The 23,822-nt window shown below is 38.4% G+C and overlaps 1 protein-coding gene across 3 annotated transcripts in view; it reads right to left on the bottom strand.

The window, feature by feature from the left end:
* Window positions 1-23,822, bottom strand: part of ST6GALNAC3 (ST6 N-acetylgalactosaminide alpha-2,6-sialyltransferase 3) — a 526,582-nt gene that overhangs the window by 224,777 nt on the left and 277,983 nt on the right. Inside the window, exon 2 of one of the 3 annotated variants that reach the window (XM_059375159.1) lies at window positions 1,165-1,301. The exons of the other annotated variants lie outside the window; for them this stretch is intronic. The gene's annotated coding sequence lies outside the window, so the exon portion shown is untranslated. The remainder of the gene's footprint in view (window positions 1-1,164; window positions 1,302-23,822) is intronic. 3 annotated transcript variants of the gene reach the window in all.

Raw genomic sequence — 23,822 nt, 5'->3', positions numbered from 1 at the left:
CTTTATCTTATCAGGGACCAGTATGAGAAGCAGTCTCAGAATCATACTTTGAGAAGCACCATGTTAGATTTTTTTCACTGGTCTCATATATTTGTTATGAGTTTTTTTGGGGGGGTGGGTCTTTCCTTTTATTCTCTATGCTTCAATCTCTTAAGTTTTACCAACATTCTCAGGTTTACTAATCTTCTCTTCTACTAAGTGTAATAGGTAGAAAGGAAGAGAGAGAGAACTAGTGGGGTGGGGGGGCAGAGGGAGAAGCAGATTCCCTGAGGAGCAGGGAGCCTGACCTAGGACTCAGTCCCAGGACCCTGGGGTCATGACCTGAGCTGAAGGCAGACACTTCACTGACTGAGCCTCCCGGGTGCCCCATCTCTTGCGTTCTTAATTTGTTTTTCAGTTCTAGGATTTCTATTTGGTCCTTATTTATAGATTCCTGTGCGAAAATAATAAATTTGTAATCTATTTTCTTAAACATATTAATTATAGTTATTTAAAATTCTGCCTGATGATCTCAGTATATCAATTAGCTATCATCTATTTATATTTTCTCTTGAAATTCAGATATTTGGTCTTATTTCTTAACATGCCTGGTAATTTATTATTATTTTCTACATTTTAGGTGAAATAATTATTTAAGTTCTTCCTACATGGAGGATATTGTTTTCTTCTGAAAGATAGAGCACAGACTCATCATCTTGATCCAGTAGGGAATGGTCTATCTCCAGTTTGCCCTTACTGTTACAGTCTAGCTCTTCTGAGTCTCAGTTGAGTGTTTGTCATTTTTATCAAGACTCTTCTTCCTCAGGAGCCTCTGAACCACAGTTTCTGTTTCTTCAGTTATATGGAATTGCTTAAATCCCTGCTTAGACTTTTGGCCTTTTAACTCTGGATTCTTCTTGGCTTCTCTTGTGCACAGTGTAAACTCCATAGATTCCTCAGGAACTGTTGCATGCAGAATGCTGGCTCAGATATCTCTGGATCTTTTTTTTCTGGGATCTTGGTCCTTCATATCATGGCTCTCTTAGTATTGGAAGAATTTTTGTCTTCTAATTCCACAGAAATTCCTGTAAGATCTAGGCCACTACTGTCTGTTTGGCCTCTATGCTCCTTTTTTGTATTGCAAATGTATCAAAGAGAAAAGGCCAGGGAGAGGGTCATGCTCACCTCAAAGCATTTCCTTTTCTCAGCAGTCTTAATTCTTCACATTCTAGTCTCTTTAGGTGCTTTCTGATGCCTTCAAGCAGTAATTTATCCAGCTTCTTAGTGGGACAGTTAGTCTGATAGCAGCCACTCCATTATGTCTGTAAGCAATGTGCTCTTGTGAGGATTAAATAATGTATAAAAATTGCTAGCATTACTAAATAATAATAAATATCCAACAAATATTTACTAACATTATTATTCCTACATCTCAGCTAACTTTTAGTTCAGGGGCATCTTTTAGTGTAATGTTCCTGGGAGTCTTACTCCAAACTCCCAATTCCAATTGCTTTTTATTCTCATATTTGCCCCTGGCATTATAAGTACACAGATATTGCCTTTAGGTTACATGGTCTTATGCACCAGACATTTCTCTTTGTCTGGTAATCTTTTATCACCATATTAACAGTTCTCTAAAGAAGTGATTGTCTTTTTAACAACCCAAACTATTTTCAAACCAAATCTTATGTAGATCCCAAGTAAATGTATCCAAAGCTACCTATTTTACCCACTATTATATCAACCCTCCAGGTAGATAGATGGATGGATGGATAGATAGATAGATAGGTATTCCTGAGCAATATGTTTTAGAGTCCAAAAGCTCTGCGGAATCCAACTTAAAAACTATTACCATAGGGATAATTTCTGGACACTGCATCTCTTAGAACAAAAGAATACTTAAACATTAATACCATAATATGGAAAAAATTGTCCAGTATTTTACCTCCTTTAGGTTCCACTAGAGAAAAGTTTGGCATGGCTCAACCCTAATTTCTAGTGATGTTTACACATCACTTCACACTTTTGTGCTCACCAGAATTCAAATTAGCATTATATTCCCTCCATAACAACAAATATACATCAGAGCTGACATACCAGGCCTGTTTATCATCCAAAATAAACAAGCATCAGATGAAGCAGCAGACAATCAAAGAAATGTCTAACTCAAGATAGCCTAAATGTCAATCTTCGATTATTTGTTACTAGAAGAGAACTACATAGGACTAGGAAGGAAGAAGGAAAGAGAAAAGACAAACAACTAAACACTGTATAGAAAGGTAAACCTCCTGGGTCCGATATGCTATCATTTATTTAGGCACAATGTCACATTAGAAGGAATTGAGTTGAACAAATACAATTGGGAGGTGGAGAGGAGAAGTGAGTTGGGGGCAATTGGAAGGGGAGACGAACCATGAGAGACTGTGGACTATGAGAAACAAACTGAGGGTTTTGGAGAGGAGGGATGGGGAGTTGGGTGAGCCTGGTGGTGGGGTATTATGGAAGGCACATATCACATAGAGCACTGGGTGTGGTGCATATACAATGAATTTTGGAACATCGAAAAAAAAATCCAATCTTACTTTGGTTTATCAAAAATAGATGAGAGATAGATGGATAGATATCTAATTCATAATCCAATTCTCCCTTCTTTTTAATAAACTTTTAAATTGAAGTATACAATTAAAAAATGTAGAAATAATAAATTTACAGCTTAATGGGTTATTTCAAGTTGATCATGAGTGTGTAACCACCACCCAAAGTCATGAAATAGAATGTTACAGAGACCTCAGAAACCCCTCATGTCCTCTCCTAATACTACTCTCTCTCTGTGCCCCAAAGGTAAATACTACCCCAAATATAGACTAACCGGTTCTGTTTCTGAATTTCATAAAATGAAATCCCATAATATGTAGCTTTTAATATCTGTTATCTCTTTTGTTATTATTTTGTGAGATTTGCCCACACCTCATTCTTCTTCAGTGCTATATAGTGCTCCATGATATAAATAATTTGTTTATCCATTCCATATTGATGGACATTTTTATTATTTCCACATAGAGCTATTATGAATAAAGCTGTTAAAAACCTATAAGTGCATGAAGTTCAGTGATCACATATACTCATTTAATATTTTCACATAGGGCTATTATGAATAAAGCTGTTAAAAACATATATGTGCATGAAGTTCAGTGATCACATATACTCATTTTATTTATATACTCACATATACTCAAGTTCAGTGATCACATATACCTAGAAGTAGAATAACCAGGTTACAGGATATGCATATGTTCAGTTTTAATAGAGAGTAATAGTTTATCATAGAGGTTGTAGTTAGTAAATTGTGCTCAATCAGCAGCATAAAGAGGTTCACTCCCTGCCTATCCTTGCCAACACTTGGTTTTGTTGTCATTTTTGGGTTAGCCATTCTGGTAATATTTTTATCTCACTGCAGTTTTAATTTGCATTACCCTGATTAGTAAGGGGGTTAAGCATTCTTTCACACATTTATTGCCATTTCACGACCCTTTTTTGTGAAGTGCTTGTTCAAGTTTCCTGCCCATTTAAGAACACTTCTTGAAAGTCTCCTTCTTCCCTTCTCCTCTTCTCTCAGGAGCCTCTCCTTCATCCCAGCCCATGTGGCTAATTTGGCATACTCCTTGCCCCTCACCTACTCTCATCCATTTTTCTTAACCCAGATGGATGTGGCCTAGCTGTCATAATTTTTTTTCTTATCTCTTTGCTTCTTCTAATTCTCAGATTCTCCCTAACCAAGGAGAATCTGGGACTCAGCCAGCAGGAATCCTCCCTCTTCCTCCCCTGCTGCTAGTCTCTATCATCTTCCTGTTTCTGCATCACCAAAATCCTGTGAAACATCTCTTTCACATAGAAGTCTTTTGTAAGTTCTGTGAGTTTTTCTAATTCCCTCTCATGACTCGACTACTCCCTTATGCCATGTTGGCCACGTGGCATAGAATGAATTCTGAAAATGAGCTAGGAAAGAAAGGACCCACCCAGGAGGTCACTCTAAGGCCTTGGATGTCAAATTTGACCCTTTCCTGGAAGCCTGTTTCTCTGGGAGATTAGCCACATATTACAGAGAGTACAAGCTGCCTACCAGCTCTCCTAATCTTCCTCTAGGGCAGACTCATGTCTCAGTAACCTCAAACCAAAGCCATTATCAGATTCTCTGTCCTTTCCCACTATGGAAGACTACTTGGCCACAGTTTGACAGGCACAGATAGCTGCAAGGATTTTGAGCTCTTGTTGACTCTAAACCGCCCTTAGTCTTAATCTCTTTGCAGGTTGCTCAACAGAATGGGAAATGGGGTCAAACTTCTAATCTGGGAACAAAATTTATGGAGGGAGATTTAGCAGGGTCTGGTGAAGGGTGAGATGAGGATATGGATATTGGCAAGATGCATGGGGAGAAAGCCCTGAAAGGAAATGTATGGACAGTCAAGTGAATTTGGAACTGTTTAAACAAAGGATCAGGGATGAGGGACAAGGAGAGGAAAATTTTCTTAGGTCTGATGATAATCTATCTGCTGGTCTGAAAATAGAGCCAGGTCTTTGCATTGTGAAAGTTATGTATGAAGTGAAGAACAAAAGAAATAAAATGAAAGACCATTCCAAGAAAATGTTCTCTGTGTGCTTAGAATAACCTAAATGACCATTCTGATTGTATGAAGTGCCATTCAACAGACCTGGATGATTTCTTGTATTACAAAAAGCACTGAAAAAGCAACTATAAGAGCCATATACATATATTCTGGGTCCTATATAAAGTAAGTAAACATCAAGCAGGGTATGCATTTCTATCCCAAGATCTGTCAACAAGGACGCATGAAAGCTAGAAAAGACTGATCATATATCTTCCTGCTAGGAACAATGCTAACAGTTCTAACATCTTTCTCTCTTCCTCCAAGGGTAAGAACATCTGAATCTATATCCATTTTTTTTTTTTAACAGAAATTTGGAGGAAGCAGGCAGAGAGAGTGGAAGGGAAGCAGGCTTCCTGCCAAGCAGAGAGCCCGATGCGGGGCTCGATCCCAGGATCCTGGGATCATGACCTGAGCTGAAGGCAGAGGCTTTAACCCACTGAGCCACCCAGGTGCCCCTCTATATCCAAATTTTATTTTTTACTCTTTGTTTTTCATATCCAACTACTATCAAGTACTAAGACCATCAGCCTAAGTAAGGGTAGAGAAATGAACCAAAAGGCCCAGAATAAGCTCTTTTTACCCCCAAACATTGTTATATGCAAAATTTGGCCTTCATGAAAAAGAAGTGGAAAGATGGTGCCATCCATGCAGTCAAAGGAGTGAGCAGTGCCAGCAAATGGGCATGGTTAGAGACACTATCTTCTCCTCCTGAGGAATGGCACCATGACATTGTACATCTGCAATTCCTGGACCCAGGCAGGCACTCAGGAGAAAGTTCAGTTATATAATAGCTAGTATTTGTTTGAGTTTTTGCCATGTGCCAGACACAGCACTAGGAAATTTATATATACTCTCTCAGCAAATTCTCACAACAATTCTAGGAAGCTAGTTCCATTATTGACTTCCTCTATAGTTGGGAGTTAGAGAGTTTAAGCAATGAAATGAGTTCCCCCAGGTGGTACAGGTGAGTGGCAGGTTTATAAAAAACCCATGGCCTGGATACTCAACAATGTGGCTTTCTCTACTCTACACTTTAGAGTTCCTGGACAGGCTCCCAATTTTCAATTTCTGAAGCATGCCCTGGAAACATATGATTTAGCACTTTTTCTCTCTTCAAGATTTCTTTGGGCTATTTCTTCTGAAGTACTCTGGTCTTCATTTTTCCCATCTATAGTCTGACTACACACAGCTGAGTTTTTGTTTCATTTATTTTGAGTGTGATTAGGGGAGGACATTTTGGTTTGCCAGTTTTATTTATTTTTTTAAATGAATTTACAGGTAATAAAAAGTAAGCCAAAAGGTGAAAAAAGAATAGAATGCTAGTCAATTTGGCCAATTTATATATGTATATTGTAATACCCAGAGCAACCACTAAAAATACAATACAAAGTGAAATGCTCACAAACACTGTAAATAAATAAATATAAAATCCTCAAAAATATTCAAGTAACTCTCAGGAAGATAAGAAAAGAGAAACATAGGAATGGAAAGTGGAAGAAACGAACAGAAAACATGTAATAATATGGCAGACGTAAGCTCTAACATAGCAATAATTTCCTTGCATGTAAATGGTCTAAAAACACCAAGCAAAAGTCAGAGATTCCTCCAGAGTGGATTGAAAACAACAATCCATCAATATGCTGTCTATAAGAAGAGATACATGCAACAATTTAGATGAATCTCAAAAAAATTGTGCTGAGTTTAAAAAGCTGGTATCACAAGGTTACTTGATTCCATTTATACAACATTCTTGAAATGACAAGATGATAGATTAGTGGTTGCCAAGGGTAAAAAGGAGAGAAAGGGAGAGAGGTGGATATGGTCATAAAACAGTAGTATGAGATCCTTGTGGTGAAACTGCTCTATATCATGACGGTGATATTCGTCACGCAAACTTATACATATGATAAAATTTGCATAGAACTGAACACACACACACACACACACACACATACACACACAAAATTGCATGTTAGCCTGAGTGAGCCTGGTGGATAATTTCGATGTCAACTTTCTAGTTGTGATGTTAATCTATATTTCTGCAAGGTGTGTAACACTGAAGGTATACAAGGCCTACCTGTATTATTTCTTACAAGTGAGGTGAATCTATAATTATCTCAAAATAAAAAATTTTTAAATTAAGAAGGAAATATACACTAAGAAGGAAGTCTCATCAACTTCTGCCTCTGCATCCCTCCATTCTGTTTTCCAGGAATAACTACTGTGGCTCTTTTCTTGCACATTCTTTCAGAGATTATCTATGGTCTCTCCACATATAATTAGAGTGAATGCATACACACATATAGATTTATAGTTTTTACATGAGTTTTGACAGCACTTTCCCCAAATATTGCTTTGTTAATTTATCTTTTTTTAAAGTTCTTATTTAAATTCCACTTAGTTAACAGACTATTATCAGTTTCAGGTGCCTAATATAGTGATGCAACACTTCCATGCAACACCCAGTGCTCATCACAAGTGTCATCCTTAATCCCCATCACGCATCTAGCCCATTACCCACCAACCTCTTTTCTGATGCCCATCAGTTGTTCTCTATAATTAAGAGTCTGTTTATCAATTTATCTTGAGTTTGCAGCAGAGATAGAACTCCTTGTTCTAATAGCTCCACAGTATTCCAACTCATGAATGCATCCTGGTTTACTTAATCTTTTCTTCACAGAAAAACATAATCCAACAAAAAACACACATGTAGTTTATTTCCAAATAGTGCCTATAATAGACAATGCTCCAGGGTGGGTCACTGATCACTGACTTGGGTTTTTTTCTAACCATATCTAACCAGATACCATACATATACCCTAAAAAAAAAAAAACACCCTTGGTCCCGGGCTTCTGGGAATCAGGCCTAGACCCTCCAGTCACATCATAGTGTGCTGGGCTCTGAACTCAGGAGATGCTGACCAGAGGCTTATCTATCTCCGTGCCCCTGTCCCTGGCTTTGCATCACTCAGCTTCTCATTGTTAGTTTACTCTATTTTTAAGCTAATAACTTTTCTTAGCAAAAGTGTACCTGTTCGTAGTTTTCTGAAGATATTTTCCTCTACTTAATGAAGATGTTCCCTCCCAGTTCTCTCCCAAATACCTAGAACACCCTCTTTTCTTATTTACTCCTCTACCATCTTTGCCATGACTTGTCTTCCTTTAATAAATGAAATAATTTTTCTTGCCACCCCGTTTTGACAAACAGCTCAAAGCTACAAATTACCCTTTTACCTTGGGTACAATGGAAGTAAGGTGTTCTAATATGCCTTGCAGGTGTATAAATAATGCCTAACATGTATAAATAATGTGGTGTTTACAAATAATGGGGGGCAGGCATCCATATCTGAACATTGTATGCTCCCTCCCCCTTTTTTCTTCATGGAGCACCTCCCCTCATCTCTGTGTAATTTGCCAACTTCCAAAGAGGCACTTTAGACAGAATGGCAGGTATAAATTAAAGAATTTTGCTATTAAAAAAATAAAGAGAAAAAGAAAAGCTGGCCACTTCCCAATGCCTAGCACAGAAAGCCACAACAAAAGAGTGTTTTTGGTTTCTTTGTTTCCATAACCAGTCACAACTCAGCTCATACACTGGTATGTTAGCTCATTTCTGCCAGTGAGTCAACAACAACAGTAAAAATATGCTGCGTGAACTGAATGTGTGTGTGTGTGTCAGGAGTAGTGTAAAATTAAGGTATTATACATAAATTAAGGTATTATACATAAATGACATACCATATGTAATCATTTTTAAGTTATTCCATGTAATTTTAAAACGTAAGCCCCTAATATTTAGTAAGTGTTCTCTATATATCCGTTAAGTAAACGTGGATGAAGCACTGAGAATGCCTGCTCTCGTCAATGGTTTTTCTTAGATCATCTGTGTCTACATGTCAGATGTCTGTTTTATGAGTGTTGCATTGCCTGTGATTATGGAAGTTTAAAACAAGTTAGGTGATGAAGCTTTTCTTTGGCTTTCCCTCTTTAGACAAATATTCTGTAGCCCTTGCAGTATTCCATCATGTGCAAGCTCTGCCATCTCCCTAACCATTATTACTCTGCGCAGCCGGACTGTTTTAACGTCTGATCTATTCCACCAGGTGAAGCAAACAATTTAGACAGAGCACCACAGCTGCTTGATATAGGATGTCCTCATGTTTTTGCTCCCTTTTTTAATACACCCAAGCATCACATTTATTTTTTCAACAGCTGCTGCACATTGCACAGATTTCTTAATTAGCTAATGTTTGGAAAGCCCTTTGAAGATAAAAAGCCCTATTTAAGTGCTAAGTGTTATTATTACCTTGACAAAAGAGTTCTCTTTTACCTTGGCTCACTGCAAAATGTGTGAGCTTTCCTTCTCTCTAACTAGTGCTAGTCAAACCACAGGCTGCATGAATCACAGGAGAAAGAACTCAGAAATTCAGCTGTGGCCCCTGAATGCAGGCGCTTGGGCACCCTGGAGTGGTTCCTTCATATCTTAATGTAATCTTTGCCAGGCACCAGGAGAAAAGAATGCCGGGCAAGGAAACACATTTTTGGGCTCTAGAATGCTTTGGGGAGAATGGAAAATAGGAAGCTCTTTCTTGTAAGAGCTCTTCGCACATCAAACTTACATTTGCTTCTCTTGGCTTGATTTTGGAAAACAAAGCAAATGTTGAGCTATCACAGATTGCATCCTTGCAAATAGATACCCGTGCCCTAGAGATGAGAAAAGATTTTCGTGAAACATAAATGTACAAGCTGCCTTCACCCCTTCCTCATTACCAGAGGCAGGATACTAAAGAAAATCTACTAAAATGATGGGAGAAGGCAAAGAAGGCCTCCGCAGCTCAATGTGCACACCTTACCCCCACCCCACACACATCGGTGCTTATCAAAAACACTACCCTTAAAGGATGTAGAAGATGCAGCTTCTGTCTTGGAGAATTTTCCATTTTACTATTAATAAAACAACAACAGCAATGTCTGAGTGGCTCAGTCAGTTAAGCGTCCGACTCTTGATTTCCAGTCAGGTCATGATCTCAGGGTTGTGAGATCAAGCCCTGCACTGGGTTCCAGGCTTAGTGGAGAGTCTGCTTGGAGGTTCTCTCCTCTAATTTTCCCTCCGTGTCTCTACCTGTTTGCTCTCTGTCTGTCTTTCTCTCCCCCCCCCCCCCACCTTCCAAATAAACAAATAAGTAAATCTTCAAAAATACTAAAAAAAAAAAAAAAAACTTCCATTAGGACCTCTTTCTAGGTCTCATGCTTTGTGCCCTACAGTTATTATTTACTTCCCACAACAACCGAGAAAGGTATTTGTTATTATTATCTCCATCTTACAAGGGAGCAAGCAGACCAGGCAGTTCAAATGACATGCCCCAGGCTATCAAGTAGGCATTGGAGTCATAATTTGAACCTAGGATTTCCTGGCCACAAAACTGAGCTCCTTCAACAAACAATAACACTTCAGTGTCATCGTCATTAGAGTCGCAAGTGTAGTAAAAAATAAGTATGGTGTCACTCCTGCTACAATTTTGAATTATTTTAGAAAGGTGGCAGAGGCAAGGAGCATTCTGGCTGCTATGATCAGGGAAGTCTTCGGGAAAATGCCTTTGATCACTTTGTGAGGAGACAGCTTGCTACATTCGGCACAGTGTGAGGACTGGCACACTCAGATCACCAACTCATGGATTCACATTTGCTACCACTCCCATTTCAGAATTCATTCAAGAGAGAGAAGACAAAAATAATGGAAGTGAATGGAAAGAACAAATACCCGTGTTGTGGAAGTGAGCTCAGTACTTTGTTGTTAATTTAAATAAATTATTTTTTTTTTAAAAGATTTTATTTATTTGACAGGGAGAGTGATCACAAGTAGGCAGAGAGGCAGGCAGAGAAGGAAAGGGGGAAGCAGACTCCCTGCTGAGCAGAGAGCCCGGGGCTCGATCCCAGGATCCTGGAATCGTGACCTGAGCCAAAGGCAGAAGCTTTAACCCACTGAGCCACTCAGGTGCCCCTTTTTCTTTAATTTTTAAAGATAAATAAATTGCCTAAACTTACTTAAAAAAATAAATTGTGCTATGCCCAGTTTTTCCCAAGGGCACTGAAATACAAGGGCATCTGAGTACCTGGGAAGATACGACAGTGGTGACATTAACTGAGAGAGAAAGGACTTAGAGGAAAAGGAATTGGGGACGGGGGAAATAACAGAATCTTCCAAAAGATCCAAAACTGGAAAATTTTCCATTAAAACCCCCAACTGTTAGGCAAGGACTATGCAAGCAGCTTTGTACCGTCTGCCCATGCAGAGCTCTTAATCAGCCTGCTTCTCCTATCACTTGAAAGCTGCTGTCTCTGCTTCCCGGTGCCAAAGCACTCTTATGGAACAAGGACACACTCGGCAGCCTCCCATGCCAAGACAAAAACACTTCTTGGTGTCCTCCCTAAATGATACTAGGAGTAGAAAATACTGTCTGTTATTACACCGCTCTAGGGCTGAAACACTTGTGAAGGTGGAAATCCATACTCCAGATCAGTTTCGTAGAAATCTCTTGGAGCTGGGGACAATTCTTGGCTCCCTGCTGAAAAGCAGGAACAGGAACAGAGGTGCTCAGTGGTGAAAGCTTGTCTGTAGCTAATCTATTAAATAAGTTTTTCAAGAACAGCATCCCATGAGCCCTGTGATTCCTGTCAAGTCACTGAGCTTGTTGACCTACAAAATGTAGATCAAAGACCAAATCTGCATTTCACACAAGATTCCTTCCAGGCTCTAGAAATGAAGTTGGCCACGTTGCTGATTTGAAACCCAAAACATAAAGCACAACATGTTGTCTCTCAGAAGTTATAATGTAGGGAAGATGGAAGGGTTCAGGTATCAGAGAAAGAATTGTTTTGAACTTTCACCGCCAGCACGCGTCATCAAAATTCTCTGTAATTTGGTCCAATCTTTCTTCCCAGATAGATGCTCCAGTACTCCCCTTTTGGTCTCCAAGTTTCCTCTAACCTGAACCACTTGCCTTTCTGTCTTCCATAGATCTTGTATTTCCCACCTTCACTCCTGAATTACAAGTATCACTCTTTTTTTCTGGAACATCTTCCACTCCAATGCCCCATTTCCAAATCCTTTCCCTTGTTCAATTTCTATTTCATATATCACTTCCTCAGGGAAGCCTTTCTCTCAGGGAGAAGTATAAATAGCACCTCTGACTCATTTCTCATATGGAAACAAGTAATTTTCCCTGTATAATGATGCTGTTTAAAGGACATATTTTGGTAATGACTTTATTAGCTGGAAACTCCTTGAGAGTCAGATCCACATCTGCTTCATCTTAGATCCTTTTGGCTCTCAGTCCAGTACTTTGGAGAGCAGTAGATGATAAACAAAGATTTGTCTAATAAAAATTCACTCAACAGTCCTCATATTAATTATCACTTCTTGCCAGGTACTATTCTAAGAGCTGGGGATATGCTATGAACAACGTTGACTAGCCTTTCTGACCAAATAGAATTTACATTCTAAAGTAATAAACAAATTAAGTAAGCTATGTAGAACAGCAAAGATTACAAGTTCGACGAGGCAAAATAGTGCAGAGAAGGAAAATAATGTAGGTCAGGATAGTTGAAATTTTCGATTGCCTGGTTGGATGGTTGGATTGGATGGATGGGATGGATGCCTAAGTGAATGGGGTCATTACACATTTTAAAAACTGACTTTACCTGTAGGGGGAAAATTTTGCCCCAAACTCTGTCTATCTCTATATAAATCAGCTTCTAGAGCCCAAAAAGTAATGCTCATTTCATCCACAATAATTTTACAAAAATAGAGGACAGAGAATCTGATTTCTCAATTTATTGCTATATTGACTTCAGGTGCCCCTGAACAAGTCCCTTTTGGTAACCTTGTTAAAATAATAATAATAATAATAATGCCTATGACTTTCTGAAGAAACAGTTTCTTTGGGTCTGAAAAAAAGCGCATTTTTATCTGGCAATGCTCCCATAAAAAGAATTTTTTTTAAGATTTTATTTATTTATTTGATAAACAGAGATCACAGGTAGGCAGAGAGGCAGGCAGAGATAGAGAGGAGGAAGCAGGTTCCCTGCCTAGCAAAGAGCCTGATGGGGGGCTCGATCCCAGGACCCTGGGATCATGACCTGAGCCAAAGGCAGAGGCTTTAACCCACTGAGCCACCCAGGTGCCCCTAAAAAGAAGGATCTTTTCAAATAAGAATTAACCATTGAAGATGGAAATATGAGAAGAAAGGTTTTCTACACTAAAACATGGATGTGTTATCTGTTTATGCTAATTTAATCAAATCTTTATTCTAGGCTTAGTTTTCACAAAGCATTTGGGATTTCATATCTTCAGACCCACAGTGGCCAGTTCCTATATCACAAAGGAGTTCATTAGTTTTATTATTAATAATTTACTAATTTTTATTTGCAACATGGAATATGAGAATCATTTCATGTGTCACCATTCTAGAGACGAATGAGTATCTAGTCCAAAAGGATGACCACATTTCTCATTGGTCTCTGTTGCACGGTCACTGGAAAAATAGCAACAGGCATTACATTCTCTACATTATTTCACAAATTGATTTCAATCTTACGGAAAATATGTCTTTATGGTTGAAAGTTTACTTCAGACTCAGTGTAAAACCACTCAGTGAGTAAGAACATCTTTTCAGTGTTCCAAGCTAGCTCTTTGAAAAGAGAAAGCACCACAGCCGTTCAAGGGCATTTTCATTTCCATCATGATTTTCAAGGCTCCCGATATTCAGGGTTGGGAATTTTCTGCCTTTTGTAGATAGTGTAGCTTACTATCTAATGTGGCCTCTGAAAATTTCACTCCAGTTTCTGTCTCCACAGTTAGCCTTGCACTCTTACTTGTTTCCTTTCCAAACTCTTCATTCCTATTTTCTGAGATCTTAAGAGAGAAGTGGATTGAGTGTTACAGAACAGGGAGGGGGAGGTCAGCGATCACAGTATCAGTGAAATGGTTTAATGGAAACAACTCAGAATCAGATTCTGTCCAAGTTCCTCTCCTAGCTCCACAATTGCTATCTGTGTGACTTTGGGCAAGGTAGCTCAGTTCCTCTGTGCTACTGTTTTTTCTTTGGTAAAATAAAGATACTGCAATAAAGTTGCCATGAAGGTTCAGTAAGTTACTATCTATAAATAGCTTACAGAGAGTAAATGCCTGGTGCATGGTGAGCTCCATGTATTTGTTATTAGTCATTCTTCCTACAAGTAGAAGAGGTAAAAAAGAGATTCTTCTGTGGCCATGGTCCCAGCTTTCTCTGGCTAGGATTCAAAGAAATGTCTAGGCACGTTGACAGATTGGGAGGCAGGCCTCTCAAACTGTGTGCCTGTAAGGGATAGAGGGGCTTCCTGGGAAATAATTCTTCCCAAATGCTGAGCCCCATAATTTGGACCCAGCAACAAAGCCTTGGTCTTAGTGAAGGAAAGAGTTATTCTGATTACATCTGATCTGACTCTAGACTAGTCTCATAAGTCAAATAAACCTATTTGGTTCTAGGGAGATAATGAGGTATATTAAAAGGGAAAGAGACAATTACTAAAAATTCTGTAAAACACTGGAGGACAGACAACATGGTTCTGCAACTGTCTCTGAAAAAAAAAAAAAGTGTAAGACACTGATAGGAACAGAGAGGCACTAACCTCCACTTCAGCAGAAAAGTAGCGGGGGAGAGGGAGGAGGGCCAGTGGGAGGAGGGGCAGGCACCAACCTCTTAGAGGTCAAAGACAGCCCAAATGGCATTTTGCTAACAAATGGCTAAAACTACGGATTAGCAGAGCCTTCTGAATGCTGTTGGAACCAAGATAATAGTGAAACTTCTGCTTTGTTACAATATGGGGATGGCAACGTGACTCATAAACTACAAAGCCCTAAATAAATTTCCCCCGCTAAGCTTACAATCCTAAAAAGTCAGGGAAAGGATAAATAAGTTCATTCACGAAGCATTAAGCAAATATTTCCCAAGTCTCTCCTATGTCCCAGGCACTGTGTGTTAGGTGCGAGAGACCCGAGGGAGAGAAAAAGCAAGCAGGTTTCCGCCCTGGCAGAGCTGACCATCTGGAGGGGTGAAAGACTAAGTCCCCAGGCTACTGGAAAGCAGTCCCTGCTCTGGAGGGGAAGGTACACGGTACCCGTGGGAGTACCGTGAGAGACATATTGCCTGAATTTGGGAGTACCGTGAGAGACATATTGCCTGAATTTGGGGTACCGAGAGGGCTTCTTCCCTGACAAGTGAACTCTACACCGAGAGCTGAAGAAGAACTAAAACCTAGCCAGGCAGAGAGAGGGAGGAGGAACATTCCAAGCTATGGCAACTGTATATGCAAGGGTCTAGGTGCTCGATTTAAAGAACTTCTGTCAGCAGGGGTCAGCAAATGGTGGCCTTGGGCCACTGCCTGCTTTTGCAAATCCATTTTTGTTGGACCACCACCATGACCATGTTTGCATACTGTCTTTGTCTGGTCTCATGCTGCAATGCACTACTTACTTCTACTTGGCAAAGCTTATAATAGCTACTCTCTGGACCTTTACACAAAAAAAATTTGCTGAGCCATGGACTAGATCAGAGAGGGCAAGTGGCAAAAGTGGGCAGCATTCTTCTGGGAAACTTCCTCCAGTACGATCCTGTTTTGGGACAGGACAGTGGTATAATCGGATGGAATGAGAGGACAGCTATAGTCTTCTGCATGATTTACAAATCAAATTCACAGCAACAGCCCCCGTGGCACCATGAAATGTGCCTTTGTGGCATGATTTTCCATTTCTCCTTCCTGGAACCTTTTTTTTAAAAAAAATATTTTATTTACTAATGTGTGTTTGTGAGAGAGAGCGTGCAAACAGGGGGGGCGGCAGGCAGAGGAAGAAGCAAACTCCCCTCTGAGCAGGGAGCCCAACAAAGGGGCTCCAATCCCAGGACCCTGGGATTATAACACCAGCAGAAGACAGATGATGCTTAATCTTAACTGAACCACCAAGGAGGCTCTCATGAAACCTTTTTAATAAGAGATTTTTATCCAAGTATCTGGAAGGCTCACTGCGTACGGCTGAGACCAAAAAACCTTCCAGATGACGGCCTCAAGCTTGCAGCAACATGAAGAATAAACACAGCCTGTCAAGTCCCATGGCAAACCCTCTTGAGACGACATGCTGAAGGTGGATGGCTCACCCAGCATGGCCACACTGTCAGTTCTTGGCATCCAGTTTGGAGAAGCTTTGCTGCCTATATAAGCAAAGGACTTTTACTTTGGGGTTTTATAATAACAAAACTTCACTGAACTTTTGAACTATTCAAAATTTAGTATCTGCTTCTTTTGGACGCCTCTCCCCTCCCCTTTCTCATCCAACTCTCCTTTGTTCTTTGTTAAATTTATTTCCTTTGCCCACAAGGATTCAGATAAATATCCCCACGTCCTGTTCCCATAATACACTGTGCGTACCAGTGTTTCTTGCCTGCCATCTGCCCCATTCCTTTCAGATCCTTGAAGGCAAAGCTGTGTCCTTTTTACCATTTTAGGCCAGTGCCTGAAATACTTGTGGGTTCTCAGTATATAGTTACTTAAGAGATAAATGAAAAGGAAAAACTAAAAATGATGAAATTAATACTATGGGATGAACATTTTACATATGGTTTACTCTTCAGTTCACAAGCATAATTACATGATTAATGAGCCCTATGTTTCTGTTTTCACCCCCCATTTTCTTCACACTAAAGAATTAGCCAGGGGTCACTCAGAGAACTTTCTCTTTTTTGGTGAAGTTTATGTCTTATTCTGGTTTCTGGGTCCAGGTTATGCAAGCCCCCTGATTCTCTGCCTCAGAGACCCACCCTGTCATTTTCGAATACTGACCTGCTAGAAAGGTCTTCCTTACATCAGAATTGTTAATACTTACTGTAAATAACTTCTCAATGTCTCTTCTTCTATAAAAAGAGATGTAACTAGCTGTATTTCTGTGGAGTTTTGTTTATTCTAATTTTCCCTGCAAAGTGCTGGCTTCCAAATCTTATGCATAGCCATGGTCCTATTTATCTGCAATAGTTTTCTGTTTTCAGCACTTGCATTTTTTTCCAGACCAGAGAGAAGGGAGGGAGATTTTATCCAGAAAAAAATGGTGATTTCTTTTTTTCTTTTTTTTAAAGATTTTTATATTTTTATTCATGAGAGAAGAAAGAAAGAAGCATAGGGAGAAGCAGGCTCCCCATGGAGCAGGGAGCCCAAAGCTGGACTTGATCCCAGGAAGCTGGGATCATGACCTGAGCCAAAGGAAGACACTTAGCTGACTGAGTCAGCCAGGCACCAGAAATGGAGATTTCCTGACTGATTTCAAATGATGACACCAGGGGCACCTTGACACTTGTTTGATGGGAACTTTCCGTTTAATTGTTTTATACTCACGACTATGTAGAAGAAATCAAACTAAACAGGGAAAGACCTAAACCTTCTCAACACAGTTAGGTGTCCAAAATGGGAGAGAGATCATGGTACATGGCATTCATGTCACAACCTTGTATCTTTGGATTTATTCTTATTCTTATCCCTTAATTATTTTGGTAAGTAGATAATCCATGGGGAAAAAACCTCATAGGTGATATTTCAACAGATCCATCAATCAACTAGAATTGAGCACGCACATTTTTTTGCACTTAGGATCTATTGTTAAATGTCTAAAAATATAATTAGCAGGCACTCCATTTTAAAAGCTAAATTAAAAATCAAAGGAAAAGAATTTTGGAGGGGTCAATCAGATTGGGTTTTTAAAAGATCAGGGACTTGAATTCACACATTTTTGGTCTGCTTTGAAAGCCAAAAAAGGGGCACTGGACACAATCAAGCTGGGTTAAAAACTAATTTCATGCACAGATTGACTTAAAGGGAAAACGTGGCATAGGGGAAAGGAATTCTGAAACGGATTATGAATCAGCTTAGAGAAAACGAATTCGAGAATTTAATTCCGAAAATAAGGAAAGCTTCCAATGTGAAAAGGGAGGGACTCAGTCTGAGGTAGTAAGGCAATGGCTTTTTCTGACGTTGGCAGTTCTCTAATTTCACACCTACCACATATGTTTTGTCAGGGATTGTGGGTAAGATAAGGACTTCAGGGAGAGAGTAAAGAAGAGAGAGAAAGTGAGGAAAAGTAAAAGATTATATTTAAACATATATATATGTATATATATATATATATATATATATATATATATATATATACACACATATCCATCTATGCCATTGACACAAGAATGATAACCATGAGTTAGACTAATGGATTTGATCTTTGTTAAAAAGAGTGAAAATGGCTCTGTTAGTTTATCAATTTTCAGAATGTGGACAAATGCAAAGACTATGCTTGTCATTATTTTAAAAGAATTCTAGGACCTATTTTTACATACATACTACTCAAAGCTCTCGTGAATTCTTTTAAAAAATCTTAATAATATGGATGACACATTGAGTTTTCACTGGCACAGACCTCTGAGGCTCCTAGGTCCTGGAATTATTTAAGATGTCACCAAAAAAGTCGACTCACTCTAGTGTTAAAGCAAAAATAATAGCTTCAACTTTAGGAAGTATGGAAAGGAATCTAATTTTTAAAGAGTTTTGTAAAAAGATGGATTTGTCTTAGTAATTCTGTCCAAAGTGTCCTTGATCCTTCAGGTCAAAAGTTACTCATTTCCATAGTCTATCCACCAGACTGCCCAAACATCCAATACTCATTTTTTGAGTTTTAAATGTTCCTGGTGCTGAGTTTCAACATACCACTCTGCCTAAAGAAGTATTTGGTACAATTATTGTCAGAGAATAACAAACTAGAATAAGGCTTAAGTGACAAAGAGTTTTTGGGAATCTTTAAGCATATTAAAATATCCTTCCTTCACGTTATAGGAGGAAATTAAAAACCGATCTAATCTAAGAACTCTGTATTTCCAAAAACATTTAATTAAAAAAAAAACACACAAAAAAATAAAAATATATAAAAATAAAAATAAAATCACAAGCACCAAGAAGTGGAAGCAACCTAAGTATCTACTGACAGATGAAAGGATAAACAAACTGCTGTATATACATACACTGGGATATTATTCAACCTTAAAAAGGAAGTACGAAGTACATCCTGTCACATGCTACAATGTGGATGAATGTTAACACTACGTTAAGTCAAATAAGTCAGTTACAAAAGCACATTCTCTAGGATTCCACCTATATGAAGTATCCAAGTAGTATCTAAAAGTAGTCAAATTCATAGAGACAGAAAGTTAGAATGGTGGCCACCAGGGGAAGGGGAGAATGGGGAGTTGTTTAATAGGTAGAGAGTTTCAGTTTTGCAAGATGCAAAAGTTCTGCAGATTTGTTGCCGAGTAACATGAATGTGCTTAATAATACCGAACTGTACACTCAAAAATGGTTAAAACAGTAAATGTTATGTTATACATTTTTTACCATAATTAAAAAAGTAAGTTATGTTTCTGACTCATTTACATTTAATCCATTGCTCATTTGCAGAGAAATCAGAGGGCCATGAAACCCTTGCCATGAGTCCTTTAATTAGCCTCCAGCTCTTTTTCTTAGACACAAAATCTCCTATTTTGACAGGATTAAATGAACAGGAGTACATGAAAGGAAAGGTTTAAATTTTCCTTGAAATTGAGATGCTGACTCCCAGAAGGCCAATGAGGTTCTAAACTTGAAATGTACACTTGACAATCACTATTAATAACTAAGATATACCATCAGACCAATTCCCCAACCTACTTATTATGTATGAACACAAGCAATTATGCCTTTGCACAAGCCACATACCATATACCACAGAGCATGCAATGAAATTAATGCATAATATACTCTGGCATGGATAATTGATAACAGGAGCATTGATTAGTCACTAGAAATATTTTACCCCAACATTTTGTATTTTCATTATTAAGCAAGGAAATAGGTTTATTTATTACTAAACTATTGAAAGAAATAGCTGGAGTAGAGAATATTTGAAATCAGGGCCCAAAGCTATTCATTCTCAACAGAGCACTAGTTATTAAGTTATATAGCTTAGTGTTAGGCTCCAGGTACTGGGAGAATGAAGAAAGCATAGTGTTTGCTCTAGAGATCTTACCACAAAATGAGGAAGATAGGTAGACCTTTATAAAATTAGAATGGAAAGAGAATTTAAGAGCTATAAAAAGGGGGGCTGGTGGTGCTGTAGGAATACAAAAGAGAGGAAAAATTAGACTAAAGCTGCAGTCTTAGGGTCATTTAGACTCTGCTTAATGACATGAGAAAAAAATCTACCTCCCATGTACATTCCATTTTGGGGATTTCTGGTTTACTAAAACTTTTTTCTTCAGTGAAATGAAAGCCTGTCTCTTTCAGCATACACTTATCTGGAAGACTAACACATTCTCTCCTCTTGCATCTACATGGCAACCCTTATTAATTATTAGTAATCAATCAATTAATTAATTAAAACGTTCATCAAATGGGTGTGGAAAATCCTAGAGGAGCTGACTTGGCACTTGGATAGGAGACTCTGGAAGGTTGGAGAGAAATTCCAGCAAAAGATGTATATCGGGGACTCACCAGGCAATGAATGGGGCTTGAAACCCTTCATCATTTCTCAGGCCCCTCTTCTTTCTTCCCACAACTCTAGGTCTAACCATCCACCCATCCTTGTTGATTCTACTGTCAGTTTAGCTCTCTCCTCTTTCCCACAGTCACTATCCTGTCTTATTTTAAAAGCCCCAAATTGTCTTTCTCTACCCAGTTCTGTGCATTTCCAAACCATTCTCCATGCCGCAGCCAGACTTGACCTTACTACGTGAATTTGCATGGTCTGCTAGAACAAAGCACCACATACTGAGTAACTTAAACGACAGAAATGTACTGTCTTACAGTTCTGGAGCCTAGAAGTGTGAGATCAAGGTGTTGATCTCAAGGTGGTATCAAGCCTCACTCCCTCTGCCGTTACCTCTGCTCCAGGAACTCTCTCCTAACTTTGGACAGTTCCTTGGTTTCTGACAACATAACTCCATCCTCACATGACATTCTCTCTGTGAGCACGTTCATCTCCTTACATGACATTTTTTTAGAATAAAGACACTAGTCATATTGAAGTAGGGGCCCTTCCTACTCCAATATGACTTCATCATAACTAATTACAATGACTCCATATCCAAATAAGGTGTCATTCTAAAGTACTGGGGTTAGGATTTCCATGTGTGAATGTGGGGACGTAATTCAACCCATAATGCTTATAAAATGCAAATATGATCCTGCTATTTCCTTTTCAAATTATCTAATGGCTCTGTACTACCCCCAGAACAAAGGCTAAAATGTCTTAACATGGTTTACTAAACTTTTTATAATCTGTCCCCTAGTTTCTCTTACGTTTTATTACTTGGAACTGTCCTCTTCCCCAGAAGCTTATTCTCAAAGAGCTTTAACTGGAACAGAAGTGTGGAGGTACACTCAAAAATACAGTGCAAATTGCCAAAAGGAGTTTATTATTAACATTCAGAGGTCAACATTTCCATTAAGTTTTTCTAGAAAAGGAAACATTTGAGTTGAGTCCAGTAGAGTAGACAGGATTTAGGAGTCAAAGAGATGACAGAGAAAAGCCTTCCAACTAGAAATTAAAATAAAATAAAATAAATAAAGGCAGCAAGGAAAGAAATTAGAAGATTGGTACTGGGGAGTGTGAAGGAAAGATTTAGAAAACTAGATGGTGGAGGGCCATGAATATTACACTGAAGATTTTAGACTTTTTTCCTATTGGCAGTATGAACTTGCTAAATATTTCTATTTCCTACTTATGTCTCACTCTGGCTCCTGGAAGTCCTATCTTATGTACCTTGACCAAAGGGCATGCCTCTTTGGATTGACCTTAGCCTTTTCTCTAAGCACAATTCCTTCTTTCCTTCTTTCCTCCTGTCCTTTCCTCCCCACTTCCTTCCATACTGCCCGCCTGCCTGCCTTCCTACCTTCAGTACAATTATATTTAGATCTCCATAAGATTTCACTGAAAGTACTGACCTAGGAAAGGGATAGCTCAGAGAGAGGGAGAATAGCTTAATAGCGATTATGATAGTTCTCGTTGCATTAGGCTTCAGCATAGATGATCACTATGATTTGGCATCAGTATGAGGAGATTCAAATTAACAGTTTATAAAATTAGGATGCCTTTTGCTGCATTCCTGCTTAGGTTTTAATTAACTTTCATTTAATTAACTTTCTATACCTTCCCTGTCCACCTCAGCTCTCCCTATGTCCCTTCATTGCTTTACTTTGCTTCATACCACTTAACAACAGACAACACGCTTATGTTATTTCTTACTTATTTACTTATTTATTGGTGACTTTTTCCCATTTCACCACTAGAATGTAAGCTCCATGAGGCCAAAAAGCCTTACTTGCTCTTTTATTTACTGCTGTATCTCTAGAGCTATAAACAGGGTTTGGCACATGGCAGGCAGGCAGTGTTACTGAACAAATTACTTTCTATCTATAAGATTTATTTATATCTTTATATCTGGATCCTATCAAAAGCATTCTAAACAAACTGTCTTGCTTCTTAGAAGACAAAAGACAGCATCAAGAGTCCAGTAAACAAAAGTGATGAAGAGTAGACTCAAGAAAAATCAGGGAGGTAGAATCTAAAGAATTTGACAATTCTGTAAATGCTTGGAAAAGAGGAGAGAAAGAAATCAAAGACAATTCATATTTTCAGACTGAGCAAGTAGGAAAAGTAAGAGTCATCATTTGGAGCTATGAACCCTCAGAACCAAGAATACGAGTGAGGGAAAAGGTTTGGACATTAATATTCAAAAAACTGATTAACAGTGTAATTATAATTCCCAATAAAACATCACTTTGCACTGTAATATATTATTTTGTAATATATTATTTTGAAAAAGCAGAGAAATATGATAAACCCTTGCATTCAAATAACATTCTCTAAGCCAACGGTATATACATACAAGATAATACCATATGGGAAGGCGAGACAGAGAGAAGCAGAACAAAGGAATTCTGACTTTGATAGATTAAACCCTTGACTTGATAAATGGTTCATGCAGATCAGTAATGGGAAGTCTTACGTGCCAACACAAAGAGCCAAAAATAATCTTGTAGTTTTAAAGAGTGAATGAATGATATGGCACTCTGAGCTTGGAAAAGCCTCAGCTGTGATCATAGAATATGTATCAAAAGCATTGGCTCTCTGAGTGATACGTAAAGTTCCTGTCTGGCCGTGCTGGAAGTTATTTTTTCTGATAGAGAGTAGGCCAAATTCAGATTACAGATTCTACATTTTATAATTCTTCTAGCATAAATTGCTGCAAACCAAGCGAAATCCAGGATACGCTTTTTCTTGGTTTGTGGAGAAGGTGGCAGTCTATAAAGGGAAATGAGCCAGCAGATTTATCCTCTTTATCACAAAGGAAGATCACAACGCATATCTCAAAGTAGAAAAGAAAAAGATTATATATCAGAAAAAGGACAGAAAGGAAATATACTAAAATGGAAATTTTCTTTAGAATATATTTAATTTCTATTTTATTTCTTTGCCATGTATATTATTCTCCAACTAGAGAAAATAAATAAAAGGTTTCTTTAAAAAAAATTATCACTGTTTCAAGCTGCTTGGCAATAAGCTCATCGGTCATTTTTTAAAAGAAATTCTGGCAATATGGCATCTCTACTGAGAGAATAAATTAACGGGGGGAGATTTTATATCAATCCAAATCATTTTGCATTTAAGGAAAAAAAAGAAACAACAAAAGCATGGGTAATTCTAATCATTTTGATGAGATGCTAAGTATACTAAATTAAATTGAATTCATAGATACTCAAATTCTGTTTTAGTCAATAAAGTCAACCCTGGTACCCAAAAATTATTTCCAAAAAATCAGTAATTTCTAACTCTTAAAATTTCCCTTCCTATCTCAGTAAGAGCCTACCAAAACAATTCTGTTTCGTTTTTCTTTGCTTTGTTTTTAAAGGACCATAATAGAAAAGAAAAATAGAAGAATGCAAGGGGCAAAATAACCAATTTGATAGCCAAATACAGATAAATGTAAAATTCTCAATACTGGTTACATTCCCCAAACCAATATTCACAGACTTTCTGGAGCAATAGTGGCAAAGCATAACTAGTCATTTGAA

This window comes from Mustela nigripes, chromosome 14 (assembly GCF_022355385.1).
Source record: "Mustela nigripes isolate SB6536 chromosome 14, MUSNIG.SB6536, whole genome shotgun sequence".
Classification (NCBI taxonomy): Eukaryota; Metazoa; Chordata; class Mammalia; order Carnivora; family Mustelidae; genus Mustela; species Mustela nigripes.
Note: the sequence above shows the minus strand (reverse complement) of the source record. Positions and strands in the feature narration are given on the sequence as shown.